Source organism: Felis catus, chromosome B3, assembly GCF_018350175.1.
Source record: "Felis catus isolate Fca126 chromosome B3, F.catus_Fca126_mat1.0, whole genome shotgun sequence".
Lineage (NCBI taxonomy): Eukaryota > Metazoa > Chordata > Mammalia > Carnivora > Felidae > Felis > Felis catus.
Genome location: NC_058373.1, coordinates 3,750,407 through 3,769,973, shown reverse-complemented (window position 1 = coordinate 3,769,973; position 19,567 = coordinate 3,750,407). Strand labels below are relative to the sequence as shown.

Below are 19,567 nucleotides of genomic sequence, written 5' to 3'. Positions count from 1 at the left end.
GAGGTCAGGGCCACCTCAAAGACTTAAAAGCTACAGGGAGGTTAATTCTACTGCATGTCTGTTTCCCTTGCCTAGTTGGCCTGGACAGAGGTGGTTGGATCTTGGAGGGTGACAGTTGATTATCATAAACTTAATCAGGTGGAGATACCAACTGAACTTGCTCACAGAGTCACACTGGGCTCACAAGGAGTCACGGTGGTTGCAAATAGGGTATTTTTCCTGGGGCAAATCAACTCACTCAGCTCCTTCTACTTAGTACACAGCTATTGATACGGCAAATGCTTCTCCTTCCGTATCAGTTTGCAAGATCTCCTGAAGCAGTTTACTTTCACCTAGCAGAGAGAGTGGTACATTTGCCCCTCATGCTCTCTACCATCATCTAATCAGCAGGGATCTTGGTTGTCTTGACATCCTATAGATAATCAAAATAACCTACTACACTAATGGTATAATGACGGCTGGTTCATAAACAGGAAGTAACAAGTATCTTCGATGTCTTATTTAGATGCATGTGTGTCAGAAGGTGGGAAAAAAGAACTACAAGATTTCAGGGATGGGCTTAAGAATGGTTTTTGGAAGTTCATGGGTCTAAAGCATGTTGGGATATCCCTTCTAAAGGGACTGACACATTACTCTCTCTTACACTGCCCACCATTATAAAAGAGACAAAGTGCTTGATTTGCCTCTTGGAAGTCACATATGCCACATTTGAGTGCGTTCCAGTCTTTCATAGCGTACCCTGTCACTTCCGAAGGGGACTCCAACAAGAAAAGACTCCGCTGCCTGTCTAAACTGCAGCGTGAGCTGCTTTGACACTTGGGTCTTATGACCCAGATGTACTTGGAAGGTCTATGGCACAAAAAGAATGAAGTCTTTGGAAAGCCGTAAAGGAGAATACTGGGATTTAGAAGCAAAGTCATGCTTCCAGTCTCCAGTTTGAGGACCAGCTCCTCCTGGGTTCTGGTAGAGCCAGAATGTTTAACCACGGGACATTGAGTGGCCATGTAATCTGAGTTCCCCACCCATGAACTGGGTGTTATTTGGCTCACTGAGCCATAAAGTTGATCATGCACAGGAGCAATTCATAATTCAACAGAAACCATGTAGTAGAGATCAAGGTTAATTCAATAGACACTGTGTAGTAGAGATCAAGGTTAAGCAAATCCTGAAGGCACAAATCAACTACACGAGCAGTTGTCTCAGACTTGTATGATGCCCACTCTTGCTTCACTGCTGTCTCTTCCACTACGAATACCTATAATTTAGTGGTGATTTCCTTATTACCAATTGGCCGCGGAAGAAAAACTCAGATCTGATAGATTCTTCACAAGATACTGGCACCAACAGGAAGCTGACTGCTGTAGTATTGCAACCTCAATTAAAAGTACTCTTAAGAGTACTGAAGAAAAATTCTCTCGCCTAGCAGAACTTCAAGTGGTCCCTTCTGTTGGCAACTCAGTCAGGTGAAATGCCTAAGGGCAAGAATCTCTGTTGATCCGTGGCTCAGGGTTAATGAGTTGGCCAGCTGGTCAGGAACTTGGAAAGAACAAGATTGGAAAATGAGAGAAAAGGAGATCTAAGGAAAAGATATAAAGATATAGAGATGAACCTTTTTGTATGTATGTATGTATTTTAATTTACATCCACGTTAGCATATAGTGCAATAACAGTTTCAGGAGTAGAATCCAGCGATTCATCCCCTACATATAACACCCAGTGCTCATCCCAACAAGTGTCCTCCTTAATGCCCCTTGCCCATTTAGCCCATCCCCCCTCCCAGGACCCCTCCAGCAACCCTCAGTTTGTCCTATGTATTTTAGAGTCTCTTATGTTTTGTCGCCTCCCTGTTTCTATATTATTGTTGCTTCCCTTCCCTATGTTCATCTGTTTTGTATCTCAAATTCCACATATGAGAGAGGTCATATGATATTTGTCTTTCTCTGACTAATTTTCGCTTAGCATAATACATTCTAGTTCCATCCACGTAGTTGCAAATGGCAAGATTTCATTCTTTTTGATTGCCGAGTAATACTCCATCATATATATATATATATATATATATATATATATATATATATATATACCACATTTTCTTATCCGTTCATCCATTGATGGACATTTGGGCTCTTTCCATACTTTGGCTATTGTTAATAGCGCTGCTATAAACACCAGGGTGCACGTGCTCCTTCGAAACAGCACACTTGTATCCTTGGGATAAATACCTAGTAGTGCAATTGCTGGGTCGTAGGGTAGGAGATGAACCTTACTGAAGGGGCACAGAGTAAGGATATTTGTGTCTCATGTGGTTGCTCACCAAAGGGCGTCTACCATAAAAGAAGTAACTAGAAAAGAGGACATGATTTGAGGAGGTTAGCCAGTCTCTTTCCCCAGCAACCTCAGTGCTTGCTCAATGGGACATGTTCGACGTGGCCGATGGCAGGGCTGGGCTCAATAACGTACGCTTCTTCCTCACTAGATGTTACTAACTTGCCGAGAGCATAGGCCAACGATGATACCGAACATAGAGTGAGTACTGATTTGTTCTCATCAGAATAATCACTTATTATAGATACAGATTTACCTTTTCTGTCTGCAATGCTTCTGATAATACCACTCACCATAAAAGTACTTCATACATCACTCTGACCAAACAACTCCTTTCACAGCAAATGAAGAGTCACAATGGGCTCAAGATCTTATGATCACTGGTCTTACCATGTACCCCCACACTCAGAAACAGCTGGCCTGGCGAACAGGGGAATGGCCCACTGAAGACAGCTGTAAGTTGGAAGACGACGCTCTGAAAGGTTGGGGTATGTCCTTCAGGATTTTTTTTTTCTTTTTAGATCAGTGATCAGTCCATGTGCTGCTTTGTCCATACTCTAGGACACTCAGGTCTGGGAATCAAAGGGGAGAAGTGGGAGCATTCCCTAATAATCTGCCTGCAGAATTTTTGCTTCCTATCCCTGATAGGTTTCTGCTGGTTTCAAGGTCTTAATTTCCAAGGGAGGAATGTTTCCACCTGGGAACATAATGGATTTACATCCATGATTTGTAACTTGGGACTTCCATTGGCCGTTTAAACTCTATGTGCCACTCAGTCAATGGGCAAAGAAGGAAGTTTATTTTAGTGGCTGGAATGGTTATCAATTATGTTGAGGAACTGAGTTGCTAAGATACAATGGAACTCAGTGGCTTCTTGAGGCCACTTCTTCCATGTCCAATAGAAAGAAGGAAAATATAAACTAAATGAAGACCAATGGGGATTAGACCTTTCAGGAATGAAGGCTTGGGTAAACCCCAAAAAATCTGGATGTGTTGAGATATTGGCTGAGGATAAAGGGGACTGAAATGCATAGCAATGTAGGTACATATGGCTATTGATAGCTGCCGCTTGAGTACTGGTTACAGACATGGGGTAGAGTAGCTACATGTATTTTTCCTTGCTTGATATATGCCTAGACATCTGTATATATATGTTATTTTTTCCTTCCCATTTTCCCTTGTTATTTTTTTAATGTTTACTTATTTTTGAGAGACAGAGAGAGACAGAGCAGGATTGGGGCAGGGTCAGAGACAGAGAAGGAGACACAGAATCCGAAGCAGGCTCCAGGCTCTGAACTGTCAGCACAGAGCCTGACACGCTGCTCGAACCCATGAACCGTGAGATCATGACCTGAGCCAAAGTCGGACGCTTGACTGAGCCACCCAGGCACCCCCATTTGTTTACTCTTTATTTAGGAATATCATTTATCTGTGTGTTTCTTTCATACTCTTCATTTTTTCTCCAATTGCTTTCATTTATTTGTCTTTTTCCTTTCTGTGGAATTTGTGTGTGTGCGTGTGTGTGTGTGTATGTGTGTGTGTGTTTGTAATTCATTATCTTCCGTAAATTTTATCCTTTTTGTTTATTTTTTGGGGGGGAGGGGAGAGAATCCCAAGCAGCCTCCATGTTGTCAGTGCAGACTCCAGCATGGAACTCAAATTCACAAACTGTGAGATCATGACCTGAGCTTCTGAAATCAAGAGTCAGACGCTTAATCGGCTGAACCCCCAGGCACCCCCTTGAATTTTATTCTTATTTATGAATATGTTCCATACAGACCCTGTTTTTTGCTCTTCAGTTTCTTTCTTTGGCTCTGAAATCTTCCTATTATTCTTAGTCTATTGAATTATATTTAGACGTTTTAACCTTTTCTTTTAGACATTTCATGTTCTTTAACTTTGAGGACACAACACATTTATTGTCAGGTATTCCTTTTTTCCCCCTAGGGTACCTCTATTGCCCATAAGGACTTTTCACTTGTTCAAAGGTCTGGAATCATTCATCTAGGGAGTGTCAGTCCATCCTTTGTGAATGGCCCGAACCATCATTATTACACTTGTTCATCCTCTCGAAGAAATTACCTAAGTACTTGTATCAGTCAGAGTTCTCCAAAGAAAGAGAACCAAATAGCATGTATGTATCTGATGGGGTAGGGTGGCAGGCTGGAGACTCAGGGGAGAGTCGCAGGTGGAGGCCAAAGGCAGTCTGCTGGCAGAATTCCCTCCTTTTCAAGAGAGGTCAGTCTTTGCTCTATGAAGGCCTTCACCTGATTGGATGAGGTCCACCCATATTATGGACGGTAATCTGCTTTACTCAAAGGCCAATTTAAATGTTAAATGTTAATGTTATACCATATACAAAAATAAACTCAAAATGGATTAAAGACCTAAATGTGAGACTGAAACCACAAGACCCCTAAAAGAAAACACAGGCAGTCATCTCTTGGACTTGGTCTTAGCAACAGATTTATGAATATGTCTCCTAAGGCAAGGGAACCAAAAGCAAAAATAAACTATTGGGACAACATCAAAATAAAAGGCTTTTGCACAGCAGTGGAAATCATCAACAAAACAAAAAGGCTACCTATTGAACAGGAGAAAATATTTGCAAATGATATATCTGATAAGGGGTTAATATAAAACACGTATAAAGAACTTATAGGGGTGCCTGGGTGGCTCAGTCAGTTGAGCCTCTGACTTTGGCTCAGGTCAAGATCTCACGGTCTGTGAGTTCGAGCCCTGCATCAGGCTCTGTGCTGACAGCTCAGAGCCTGGAGCCTGCTTTGGATTCTGTGTCCCCCTCTCTGCCCCTCCCTGACTCATTCTCTGTCTCTCTCTCTCTCTCTGTCAACGATAAATAAACATTAAAAAAATTTTTATATATAAAAAAGAACTTATAAAATCCAACATCAGAAAACAAATAATCTAAGTAAAAATAGGCAGAGGACCTGAATAGACATTTTTCCAAAAAGACATCCAGATGGCCACCAGACACATGAAAAAAAATGCTCAACATCACTTATCATCAGGGAAATGCAAATCAAAACCACGGCGAGATACCACCTCACATCCGTCAGAATGGCTAAAATCAACAACACGAGAAAAACAGGTGCTGATGAGGATGTGGAGAAAGGGGAACCCACTTGCACTGCTGGTGGGAATGCAAACTGGTGCAGCCGCTGTGGAAAACAGTATGGAAATTAAAAATTAAAAATAAAATAAAAATAAAAATTATAAAAAATTAAAAGTAGAAATACCCTGTGATCCAGTAATTATACTGCTGGATATTTACCCAAAGGAAACGAAAACACAAATTCAAAAAGATACATGCACCTCTATGTTTATTGTTGATCGCAGTACCATTTGCAATGGCCAAGATATGGGAGTAGCCCAAGTGTCCAACACTAAGTAAATGGATGAAGAAGATGTGGGGTGTGTGTGTGTGTGTGTGTGTGTGTGTGTGTGTGTGATTGTGTGTGTATATATACACACATATAGCAAATAAACAAACTCATAAATACATAAACTAGTCTTGCCAGAGGTGAGGCAGTTGGGTGGACAGGTAAAATAGAGGAAGGGGATAAAGAGGTACAAACCTCCAGTTATGAAATAAATCATGGAGATGAAAAGTACAGCATAGGGAATATAGTCAATAACATGTAACAATGTCATCCGGTGATAGGTCCTGACTCCGCTTATCTTGATGAGCGTTGTGTATATAGAACTGTTGAATCAAAATGTTGGGAACCTGAAACTAATACAACATATGTCAAGTATACTTAAATAATAAAAATGTAAAAAAATGTTAATCTCATCCAAAAAAACCTTCCCAGAAATACACAGAATAATAGTCGATCAAATATCTGGACGCTGTGGCCCAGCCAAGCTGTCACATAAAGTTAACCATAACAGTACAGGCCAGTATTTTCTGAACGGGTGGTGTTGAGAAAATGGGTAACCAGAAATGGACAAATTATCTTCAGACGTGTAAAATGGATTTCATGAGCCAACGGTACTTTCAAGAAGCCCAAAGCTTCTGAGGTAAATACCTGTAGTCTTTAATACAGGTTGATGCAGTAGATGGCATTTTATCCATTCATGAGGATGGCAACAATTACCAGTGACGAGTCAATAACTGAACTCACAGCTTTGGGAAGATCAAAATTTCTTCCAAGCTATCAGAGAAAGCAGGGAACTTACATCAGCTAATGACGAGAATAAAGCACCATTATAACTCACACGGATCTTACCAGATGCCCTGTTACCAGCTTTGTGCATTTTCTCTCTTCCCTAACTGCCCTTTGTTTCAGGGTTCCCTCCCTTCACTCCCCAGTTCTGTTCACTTCTCCTGTACCAACCCTCCCTCCCCCCCCAGGGTTTAGGCCCCTCTCAAATGCCGACTCACAAACCGTGAGATTATGCCCTGAGCTGAAGTTGGACACTCAACTGACTGAGCCACCCAGGCACCCCAAGGGTACGCTTTCTTGAAGATTCATGTCTTATCTCTGGACACACATGTGGGCAGGTAATGAGCTATTCACATCTGTCCAGAATGACACTATACACTTTTTCTTAACATCGTATTTAAATGGTGCTGTAAAAGTATAATATCTTTATATAAGATTTCAGGGCTAAATGGCAAATTTGAGTAAAGCCAACTTATTCCTATCTAAATCCCAACGAAAATAAACAAGGGGGAAAAAAAACACTGGACATTGTTTTATCCCTTTCTATGGAAGAGGACAGTCACATGACAGTAAATTAATTTCTCGAAGTCACAGTGAGCTGGAACATGGTCAAGAACACCAGGAATTAATTTGAAATGCCCTTTCCAAGAGAGCAGCTTGAGCTGTGCATTCTTAAATCTAAGAATATTTCCTAGGTTTCTTTCTTTTCTTTTCTTTTCTTTTCTTTTCTTTTCTTTTCTTTTCTTTTCTTTTCTTCTCTTTTCCTTTCTTTTCTTTTCTTTCTTTCTTTTTTTTTTTTAAGGTAGAAGGAAACATTCAGTGTTTCAGTGTGGGCTAAAAGACACATAGGAAACACTCAACCCAGTACCTTCTTGTCTATAAATATCAGTAACATTTAAGGACCTTGGTTCATGGTGCAGAATTTCTACTAGATATAGCGAAGATAGAGACCTTTGCCCACAGCTCTGGCCCCCTCCCTGCTCCCTTTGAGGGACTTGATCATAGAACCATAACAAGTTCTTGACCTTAAGATATGAAGGAAGAATGCGATCAGTACTCGAGGCATGCATGCAATGATCGAAGAAAAATGGTGGGGCAAATACAGGCATGGCTGGAGCTCTCGGCATCCAGGTCTGAATAAATACATGTGCACACACAAATAAGCAATATTCTGTGACTTGAAAGGAGGCTAGTAAAGTGCTCATGAACCAGAAAAACACATGTTTTCAGGAGACATTTTGTTTTGGGCTCTCAGAGTGCAAGAGAACTTCTAGGTATTCCTGGATGCTGGTGGCGCCCTAAATTTGTATCTTCCCACATTTCCTCCAAAACACCATACAGAACCACAAGAAAAAGAAAAACAAATAAAACCACCTTTAACCTATGCCTTAAGCATACTAGAAGACAAAGAATACTACAAATTCACATTCATTTAATGTATTTAATTATAGCTCTAAGACTAAAAGAGGAGGGAAGGGGTGGAAGAAAAATAAACAAAGGGGACAGTAAACTAAGTTTATGGATTGTTGTAGAGGCGCTACGGAGGTCAGAGAAGTCACTTTTCAAAACTGACAACCAAATGAGTAAAAAATACAGGACAGAGATTATTGTAAAGGGTTTAACTATAAAGGCAACAACTAAACAAATATTCTATGACTTGGAAAACCTTTCTAAATATCAAAACAAAATGTAAAAATTAGAATAAAGAAAACATCAAATACAGAAAGAAACACAGTAAATACACATACGTAGTAATTATAAAGTAATAAGACAGAATTGAGGCCAAACATATAAACCATACTAATAACTGTTAGTGGACTTAACTCACCTAATAAAAGGATTTTCAAGTTGGCTCATAAAGCCGATAGATTTTCAGAAAAGAAAGGCAAAATAAATCAGGTAAATGGAAACAAAAAGAAAGCTGGAATTGTGATATTGGTATCAGACAAGGTAGCATTCAAGTCAAAAAGCATTAAGCATACCAAATAAAGATGTTAAAACCACACGTTATAGTTAACATATGATAATGAATAGCCATGCACCAAATAACACAGCAACCACCTACAGAATGAGAAACTATGGAGAGGCAAGGAGATACAGATAGAGATACACTAATAATAGGAGATTTTAACATACCACTATATGTACAAGACAGATCAAATGGTGAAAAAAAGAGCAAGAATAATGACTTAAACAGTATAACCCATAAGGTAGATTTTATGCATGTATAAAAAATTTACACCCTGATTATGAGAAATACATCTTCTCAAGCACACATGAGTCATTAGCAAAAACTGGTCATACATAAGGTCACAAAGAAAATATTAAACTCCATAAGGTAGAAAATTACTAATAGTACTCTCTGTTAATGGAACTAAAAATTAATTAAAAAATGTAAAAGACCCTTCCACTTAGAAATTTAAAAATATTCTATTAGGCTAAATTTTTCCAATGTCTTTGGAATATCTACAAAAATTGATTGTATATTAGGCTACACTGAAAACCCCAATTAATTTTTCAAAGCTGAAAATGCATGGGTCACACTATCTTATCATGATATAATAAAGTCAGAGAGTAAAAACCCAAGATTAAACAAAAAAATATCTTATAAAACTTAGAAATAAAAACACTTTTTATTAAATCTTGGATCAAGGCAAAATAAAAGTTAAAGTCAAAGTACACAGAAAATAATAATAATAATAATAAATAACAATGGCATAACATTTCAAAACCTCCATAATACAAGGAAGATTCTTGGTGAGAGAATAAAGAATTGAGCATTCAACTCATGAAAATAGAAAACAAGCCCAAGAGAGGCAGGAATAAGGAATTAATAAGGATAAAGTATGGTTTTCATGAATAGAAAAATGAAACAGTGTTATTAATAAACAAGTTGAAGGAAAAAAATAACACAGATTTCTGGCCAGATTCATCAAGAAGGAGTAAAGAAAGTGCATATTTAAATTACCAAAATTGCTCAAATAAAGTATCTAACCTCACACCTAAAGGAACTAGAAAAAGGAGAACAAACAAAGCCCAACGTGAGTATAAGAAGGAAATAATAAAGATTAGAAATGAAAAAATGATGTAAAGACTAAAAGAATAGAAAAAAAAATCAATGAAACTAAAAGCTGATTCTTTGAAAAACTGAACAAAATTGACAAGCCCTTAGCCAGACTCATCAAGAGAAAGGACCCAAATAAGTAAAATTAGAAATGAGAGAGGAGAAGTAGCAGCTGATACCACTGAAATATAAAGGATTATGAGACTACTATGAAAAATTATATGCCAACAAATTGGACAACCTACAAGAAATGGATAAATTCCCAGAATCATATAATCCCCCAAAACAACCAGGAAGAAACAGAAAATCTGAAAATACCAATTTACAAGTAACCAAATGGAATTGGTAATAAAAAAAACTGCCAAAAAATCAAAGTTCAGGACCAGATGGATTCATATATGATCAATACCAGACACTTAAAGAAGAGTTAATACCTGTTCTCCTCAAATTATTACAAAAGATAAAAGATGAAGGAAAGCTTCCAAGTACATTCTATAAGGCCAGCGTTACCCTGATACCAAAACCAGACAAAGAAACCACAAAAAATCAAAAAGAAAAAAAAAGAAAAAAAAAAGAAAGAAAACTACAGGCCAATATCCCTGATGAACATAGATTAAAATCCTCAACAAAATATTAGCAAAACACATACAGCAATACATAAAAAAAAAATCATTTACCATGATCAGGTGGGATTTAATTCCTGGGATGAAAGGAGTGATTTAATATTCATACACCACATCAGCAAAACAAAGGATAAAAATCATATGATCATCTCAATAGATGCAGGAAAAGCATGTGTCAAGATACAACACCTGTTCATGATAAAAACTCTCAACAAAATGGCGCTAGAGGAAAAATACCTCAACACAATAAAGGCCATATATGAAAAACTCACAACTAACATCATCCTCAATGGTGAAAAACTGAGAGCTTTCCCTCTAAGGTAAGGAACAAAACAAGGATGTCCATTCTCACTTTTATTCAATATAGGACTAGAAGTCCTAGCCACTGCAATCAGAGAAGCAAAAGAAATAAGAGACATCCGTATTGGTAAAGAAGAAGTTAAAATATCACTATTTGTACACAACATGAGAATATACATAAAAAATCCTAAAGATTCCACCAAAAAACTGCTAGAAGTAATGAATGAATTCAGTAAAGTGGCAGGATACAAAATTAATATCCAAAAATTGGTAGCGTTTCTATACGTTAACAATGAAGTTGCAGGAAGAGAAATTAAAAAAAAAAAAAACACAGCACCATTTACAACTGCACCAAAAATAATAAAAACCCTAGGAATAAACTTAACCAAAATGGTGGAATACCTGTATTCTGAAAACTATAGAACCCTGATGAAAGAAATTGAAGAAGACACAAACAAATGGAAAGATATACCATGCTCATGGATTGGAAGAATTATATTGTCAAAATGTCTGTACTACCCAAAGCAATCCACAGATTCAGTGCAATCCCTATCAAAATACCAAACAGCATGTTTCACAAAAATAGAACAAATAATACTAAAATTTGTGTGGAACCACAGAAGACCCCAAATAGCCAAAGCAATCATGAGAAAGAAAAAAGCTGGAGGTATCATAACTCTAGATTTCAAACTATACTACAGAGCTGTAATCAAACAGTACAGTAATCAAAACACTACAGTACCGGCACAAAAACAGACACACAGTTCAATGGAACAGGATAGAGACCCCAGGAATAAACCCACACATATGTGGTCAATTAATCTATGACAAAGGAGGCAAGAATATACATTGGGGAAAAGACGATCTTTTTGACAGTGTTGGGAAAACTGGACAGCTACATGCAAAAGAATGAAACTGAACTACTTTTTAACACCACACACAAAAATAAACTCAAAATATATTAAAGACCTACATGTGAGACCTGAAACCATAAAAGTCCTAGGAGAAAACAGGGGCAGTAATTTCTCTGACCTCAGCCATAGCAACATTTTTCTTTTTTTCTTTTTTTTTTTAATTTTTTTAAACGTTTATTTATTTTTGAGACAGAGAGAGACAAAGCATGAATGGGGGAGGGTCAGAGAGAGGGAGACACAGAATCTGAAACAGGCTCCAGGCTCTGAGCTGTCAGCACGGAGCCCGACGCGGGGCTCGAACTCACGGACCGAGAGATCATGACCTGAGCTGAAGTCGGACGCTTAACCGACTGAGCTACCCAGGCGCCCCTTTAGCAACATTTTTCTAGATAAATCTCCTAAGGTAAGAGAAATAAAAGCAACAATAAACTGTTGGGACTACATCAAAATTAAGAAATTTCACAACAAAGGAAACAATCAACAAAACAAAAGACAACCGAGGGAATGGGAGAAGGTATTTGCAACTGACATATCTGATAATGGGTTAATATCCAAATTATATAAGGAATGTATAAAATACAACATCAAAAACCAAATAATCTAATTCAAAATGGGCAGAGGACCTGAATAGACATTTTTCCAAAGAAGACATCCAGATGGCCAAGAGACACGTGAAAAAAATGCTCAACATCACTTATCATCAGGGAAATGCAGATCAAAATCACAGTGAGATATCCCCTTACACCAGTCAGAATGGCTAAAATAAAAAACCCAAGAAACAACAAGTATTGTTAAGGATGCGGAGAAAAAGAAACCCTTGTGCACTGTTGGCGGGAATGTAGATTGGTACAACCATGGTGGAAAACAGTATAGAAGTCGCTCCAAAAATTAAAAATAGAACTACCATGTGATCCAATAATTCCACTATTGGGCATTGACCCAGGGAAAATGAGGACACTAATTCAAAAAGATACATGCACCCCTATGTTAATTGCAGCATTATTTACAATAGCCAAGATATGGAAGCAATCTAAGTGCCCATCAGTAGACGAATAGATAAGGAAAATGTGGCATACATATACACAATGGAACATTGCACAGCCATGAAGAAGAATGACCTCTTGCCATCTGTGACAATGTGGATGGACCTAGAGGGTATTATTCTGAGTGAAATAAGCCAGAGAAAGACCAATACCATTCTATTCCATGCGTAAATGGAATCTAAAAATAAAAATAAAAAATAAACAGGGGCACCTGGCTAGCTCAGGCAGCAGAGTGTAGGACTCTTGATCTCGGGGTTGTGAGTTCCAGTCCCATGTTAGGGGTAGAGTTTACTCAAAACAATGTTTTTTTTTTTTTTTTTTTTCATGAATAAACAAACAAAAAGCAGAATCAGAATTAAAAATACAGAGAACAAACCGACGGCTGCCAGAGCGGAGGGCGGTGGGAAGGTTGGCCAAAATGGGCGAAGGGGCGAGGAAGACACAGGCCTCTCGTTACGGGATGAATAAGTCACGGGAATAAAAAGCGAGCATCAGGAATACAGTCATTATAATAACGCTGTTAACGGGACAGATAGAGCTATACCTGTGGCGAACACGCCATCATGTGCAAACTTGTCAAGTCACCAAGCTGCATACCTGCAACTGATATAACATTGTGTGTCCACTGCACTCAAATAAAAAACCAAAATGCCAAAATAGGAGAATTACTTAAAATGTAATAGAATCACTATTAACATTACCGTAAAATGACTATGAAAAGTCATTTCCCCCCACCTCCTACTACTCCCTCTCTCAAAGCTCGCCAAAAAGAATATAATTCAGGCTCTGCAACAGGCATGAAGAGAGCCCAGGGCAAAACAGTGGATTCCGTTTTCTGGAAGGGTGGCTGGGAGGGGTCTGGCTCTGGGTGTGCTGTGGCAGAGTTTCAGGGCATCTGGACCCAGCGACCACAGGTTCAGCCGGTGCATGGTTTTCAGAGGCAGCAGAAAAAAGGTCTTTGCTGGGTGAGTCCTGCTGTGGGGACGGGCAAACATTGCTTCTGGTTGGGTAGCTTCGAAATCTGATGAACTCACCTAAAGGTTCTGTGAGCTACTTAATGTCCCTTGATAAGTTCCTTTTCTGATTAAAATCGCTGCAGTGAGTTCTGTACTTAATGACCAAGAACCCTCATCGATAGGAAGGAAGTCAGAGCCCTGAAAGTCCATTGCTTGGGAGAGTCTTCTCCAAAAATTTGATGGCAATCTATTATCAGAATAAACTAGATGAACCTGAAAATATATTACCCTAGAGCTTATATACGGACAATGATATATTCATGAATCATATGAATGATAAAACAGATTGAAGTGTAAGTTTTAATCTGATGAGATAGAAATGGGCTAAATACTTAAAGCCAACTCATTTTTCTTTTATTTATTAATAGTACATCTTGACTGATATAAAACTCACTCTCCAAATAATTTTCTTGATAAAACCCGGCTCTTTTTTTTGGACTGACTTTTGGTAGATCCGATGAGACTGCTGTAGTCTCTAGTTTGTAATGAAAATTCATTGCTGGCAGGAAAATGGCTGCTGTTTCTGTCTTATGGTCTTGCTTGTACTTGCATTTGTATTGTCTTCAGGCCATAGTTTTTTGTTTTTGCTTTTGTTTTTGAGGGCAGTGTTTTTGTTTTGCTTTGTTTTGTTTTGGCACGGATTTTTGTGGAGCCCTCGTTCACTTGGTGCTGGGTAGGCTTTAAAACTATGTACTACAATTGCTAATTCTCTAAGCTAGGCACACATAACTGCACTACTTTGTAATTTGCCAAGAAGGATGAGGACAGGAGCCACAGCACCGGGAAGAGTGACTCAGCCTCTGAGCCAACCACCCACTCGGAAAGTGGAATAGGAGGCGAGACTTATCCCCAAGACATAGGAAATACTGGGGGAGCCGCTGCTATTTGGCTAACTCAGCAGACAGTTCCAAAGTTTCTCTTTTTTGTCATCCCCACTGTAGAGGCAAGGAGAGCTTGAATATTTGCTTTCTCTTCTCCCCTGCTGCTCAGTGTGGCCGGTGACATGATTCTAGTCCAGGCTAGACAAGTAGGTTTCTGCTAGGGCCTTCTGGGAAAACATTTGCTTTTCTGGATAATACAGAAAAACACATAATTAGTGCCACTCCTCTACTCCTTTTTCCTACCTTCAGTTCAGGTGTGATGCCTGGAGCCACAGCAGCCTCACGGTTCCCCGAGAACACGGAGGGAGAAGTCAAGCAGCTTGCATGGATGATGGCCCTGACCAGGCTGGGCCCCTGACCCAGCAATTACTTGTGCCTAGATTCCTCGTTATTTGGAATACATTCCGTTTGTTTGACACTAGTTGGTTTTTGTTTTTGGATTTTCTGTTGTAGGCTCTAAAGCATTCCTAAGCACTGCAGGGCACCCACATTATACGGTAAGATTACAGACCATTTCCTCCGCCACCCAGCCTCTCTCATCTCCACCTATTCTGCAGCACGAAGCCAGCCCCATTCAGAGGAGACCTCGTTGCAAGCAAACTCGTCCAGGCTTTGGGCAAAGGGAACAGCAAAAGCAAAGGGGGAGAGAACCATAGGGCAGTTGGAAACCATGCATCTCAAGAATTACTCCTTTGAAACACGGGGCTAAATAAATACCGTATTATCCAAAATAATAGAAACATGATAGCCAAAATACATATTACTTAGATAACGATGAAAAGTAAATGCTTAAACACTCTCTGCCTCCCCACCCCGCCCCGTTTAACCGGAGAAAGGAAACAGATGAAAGAATGTTGGCAGGGTGGTAGCATTGTATGTGATCTTCCCTCTATCTTTGTCTTTTTTGTGTGTTTCCAACCCCCTGCCCTCAACCCCCCCTGAGTTTGTATTACTTTCGCATTCAGAAAGGAACCCCAGTATTTGAGAAGAGTTCACACGACTATATTCTCAGGTCTCTACTCTGGTGGCTTGGGTTTTAGGCCAGAAAGTAAGAGCTGTGCTGCCCTGACTCTCTCTGTATGTATCCATTTCTTACCCAAGCATCGTGCGGCACCGTTGTTCCCTACCCCGTCCCTCCGATGCTGACCTCAGGCCAGTCCAGCAGCAGCCCCAAGAGCCCTCGTCCGAGAAGCTTCCGGGAGCCCAGTGGGGTCTGAGCTGCAGGCAGTGGATGCGGAACTGAGTAAGGGCACCCGGTGGTTGGCATGCCCCTGACCACTGGGCCGTGGAAGTCGCCGATCTAGAGACTCAAGCAAGCCTCAGCACGCTGGTCAGGAAGAGGGAGGTCAGAGTGGAGGAGGGGACAGGAAAGACGGGATCTGGAAGTAAGGACAGCAGGTTGTTGAGAACGCTCACCTGTGTCCTTCCTTCCCAGGCCACAGGTCCTGTGGGGTGGGGGTGGGGGTGGGGACACCTGGCCAAGGGCTGTCCCAGCTCCGTGGCCTCAGGCCCCTACGGCTCTGTGCACGTCTTTACCTGTAAAATGGAGCTGCCTCTGCGGCCCTTACGGGGATGTTGTGAAAATGAACTGTGTTACCTGCTCTTGAAAATTATACGGTGTTTTGCAAAAACACAGGCGTTATAATTAATCAATATAGTTTATCAGTAACAATGAAAGAGTGGTGATGGGTTAGTTTACCTCTGAGTTGCTGTTTTGTTTTGTTTTGCCTGAAAGCCTCTCAGGTATTTAACACTGAGGTTTGGGTCTTTCATGACTAAGACCGTTGGATTTTTCCCAGCAGCTACTATGGATTCAATTAAAGAATTTCAATAGATATGGTGATAACTGTAAAAAAGTTATTTCTTGGGGCACCTGGGTGGCTCAGTGGGTTAAGCGTCCAACTTTGGCTCAGGTCACGATATCACAGCTTGTGGGTTCAAGCTCTGCTTTGGGCTCAGTACTGACAGCTTGGAGCCTGGGGCCTGCTTCGGATTCTATGTCTCCCTCTCTCTCTGCTCCTCCACCACTCGTGCTCGTTCTCTCTCTCTCTCTCTCTCTCTCTCAAAAATAAATTAAAAATAGGGATGCATGGGTGGCTCAGTTGGTTGGGCGTCTGACTTCGGCTCAGGTCACGATCTCGCGGTCCGTGAGTTCGAGCCCCGCGTCGGGCTCTGGGCTGACGGCTCAGAGCCTGGAGCCTGCTTCCGATTCTGTGTCTCCCTCTCTCTCTGCCCCTCCTCTGCTCATTCTCTGTCTCTCTCTGTCTCAAAAATAAATAAAATGTTAAAAATTGTTTTAAAAAATAAATAAAAATATTAAAAAAGCAAAAAAAATTATTTGTTTATAAACACAACAGACTTAAGTCTCCATTTTTCCATAGCAGGAAAAAAATAGTTAATGTCTAAAATGGATGATTTAGAAGCACATGACTTTGAAATATAGAGACAGATATCCTGTGTTCATGGAAGAATTATTATTGTTCAAATGTCCATATTACCCAAAGTGATCTCGAGATTCAATGCAGTCCCCATCAAAATTCCAATGGCATTTTTCACAGAGAGAGAAAAACGATCTTAAAATTTGTAAAAGACCCCAAATAGCTAAAGTAATCTTGAGCAAGAATAAAAAAGCTGGGGCATCACACTTCCTGACTTATTACAAAGCTAGAGTAATAAAAACCACATGGTACTGGCATAAAAACAGACACATAGGAGCGCCTGGGTGGCTCAGTCAGTTAAGCGTCCAACTTCCGCTCAGGTCACGATCTCGCGGTCCGTGAGTTCGAGCCCCGCATCGGGCTCTGGGCTGATGGCTCAGAGCCTGGAGCCTGCTTCCGATTCTGTGTCTCCCTCTCTCTCTGCCCCTCCCCCGTTCATGCTCTGTTTCTCTCTGTCTCAAAAATAAATAAACGTTAAAAAAAAAAAAAAACAAAAAAAAAAACCAAACAAAAAAAAACCAGACACATAGACCAACGGAATAGAAGAGAGAGGCCAGAAATCAACCCACACATATACAGTTAACTAATTTTTGACAAAGGTGCCGAGAATATATATTGGGGAAAAGACAGTCTTTTCAATAAATACTGTTGGGAAAACCAGATAGCCACGCACAAAAGAATGAAATTAGACTCTTACACAATATGCAAATTCACAATGGATTAAATACTTAAATGAGAGGTCTGAAACCATTAAACTCCTAGAACAAAGCACAGGATAAAACGTGCTTGAATTGGTTTTGGCAGTGATTTTTTTGGAATTGATACCAAAAGCACAGGAAACAAAAGCAAAAATAAACCAGTGAGATTCAGCACAGCAAAGGGAATCAACAAAACTAAAAGGCCCCGTATGGAATGGGAGAAAATATTTGCAAACCATCTGTCTGCTAAGGGGTTAACATCCAAAAAAATCTCAGGAACTCCTAATTCAATGGCAACAAACAAACAAATGAAAAACCTGGTTCAAAGAGGAGCCAAGGAGCTGAACCTTTTTCCAGAGAAGACATCCAGATGGCCAACAGACATGTGAAAAGATGCTCACCATCACTCATCATTCGGGAAATGCAAGTCAAAACCACAGTGAGAGATCACCTCAGACCTGTTAGGATGGTGATTACCAAAGACTCACAAGATAACAAGCATTGGCGAGGATGTGGAGAAAAGGAAATCTTGTGCACTGTTGGTGGGAATGCAAACTGGTGCAGCCACTCCGGAAAACAGCATGGAGGTTCCTCAAAAAATTAAAACTAGATCCACCCTCCGATCCAGTGCTCTCTCTTCTGGGTATAGATCTGAGGGAAACAGAATCACTATCTCATGTTCACTGCAGCATCACTCACAGTAGCCATCAACTTGGGAAAGAACCCAAGCGCCCACTGACAGATGAATGGATAAAGAAGATATGGTGTATATACACACACAATGGAATATTATTCAGCCTCAAAAAGGCAGTAAGTCCTGTTATTTGCAACAACCTGGATGGGCCTGAAGGACAAAGTGAAACAAGCCAGACACAGAAAGACGGATGCATTATGGGCTCACTTCTCCGTGAGATCTATAAACAGAAAAAAGAAAAAGGTGAACTCACAGTAACAGAGAGGAGAATGGTGTTTTCCAGAAGACTGGAGTTGGGGGAGGAGAGGGAGATTCTGACCAAAGGGCACAGACTTCCAGTTATAAATTCTGGGGGTCTAATGTAAAGCATGGTGATGGTGGTTAATGATAATGTATTATACATCTGAAACTCACGAGGAGAGTAGATATCGAGCGTTCTCATCATATACACACAGAAAACTGACACGCAAGGAGATGGATATGTTAATTAGTTTGTGGAAATCATTTCACAATGTATACATACATCAAAACATTGTATTGTACACCTTAAATACATATAGTTTTTATTTTCCAAAAAATAAAATATTTTTGATATTTTCTGTTTTTAAAATTTATTTATTTTGAGAGAGAGAGAGAGAGGGAGAGAGAGAGAGTGAGTGGGGTAGGAGCAGAAAGGGAGAGAGAGAGAATCCCAGGCAGGCTCCTCACTGCCAGCAGAGCCTGACGTGGGGCTCGATCTCATGAACCCTGAGATCATGACCTGAGCCAAAATCAAGAGTCAGATGCTTAACCAACGGAGTCACCCAGGTGTCCCTGTATATATACACGTGGGGAATAAGCTTCGAATTCCCTGAGGCTGCACCGATGGGTTAACGAGGCATAAAGAATTAGAAAGCCACAGAATGAACACACCCAAGTTTGGGTAAACAAGATTAGGTAAATATCAGGTAAATGAGGCAAAGGCCCCCAGTACAGGACAAAAGTACAGGACAACAGCAGAAAACTGCTTTCACAGGAAGCAAGGACCAAATTACGTAAGCAGGCACATAGGGTTATGGACCTCAGCAAAGTTGCCCAGAACGGAGCTGATTAACAAAAGAAAGATGCCTTGTTGATGCTGAGGTAGCATGCTCTGTCTCTCTTGTCCCCTAGGCCAGTTTAGGTAAACAGAGGTGGGGCCTCACGTCTGCTGTAAACAACCTTTCGCCCAGCTCCAGGATTTTGTTTTGTGTGAACCCAAACCCCTAACGCCACATATCTCCAAAACCCTCTTTCCCCCACGCCCATGAGTTAATGTTCACAGTTTCATTGTCTCTTTGTGTACAACCATCACATGTTTGTAAGCCTTCCCATCCTAATAAAAACGGAGCAAGGACCCTTATTC

At 40.3% G+C, this 19,567-nt stretch overlaps 1 long non-coding RNA gene across 1 annotated transcript in view; it reads left to right on the top strand.

The window, feature by feature from the left end:
- Positions 1 to 2,729: 2,729 nt before the first annotated feature.
- The window catches only part of LOC109500468, a 33,612-nt gene continuing 16,774 nt past the window's right edge, over positions 2,730 to 19,567 (top strand). The window contains exon 1 of the long non-coding RNA XR_002158022.3: positions 2,730 to 2,813. This is a non-coding gene — a long non-coding RNA (uncharacterized LOC109500468). The remainder of the gene's footprint in view (positions 2,814 to 19,567) is intronic.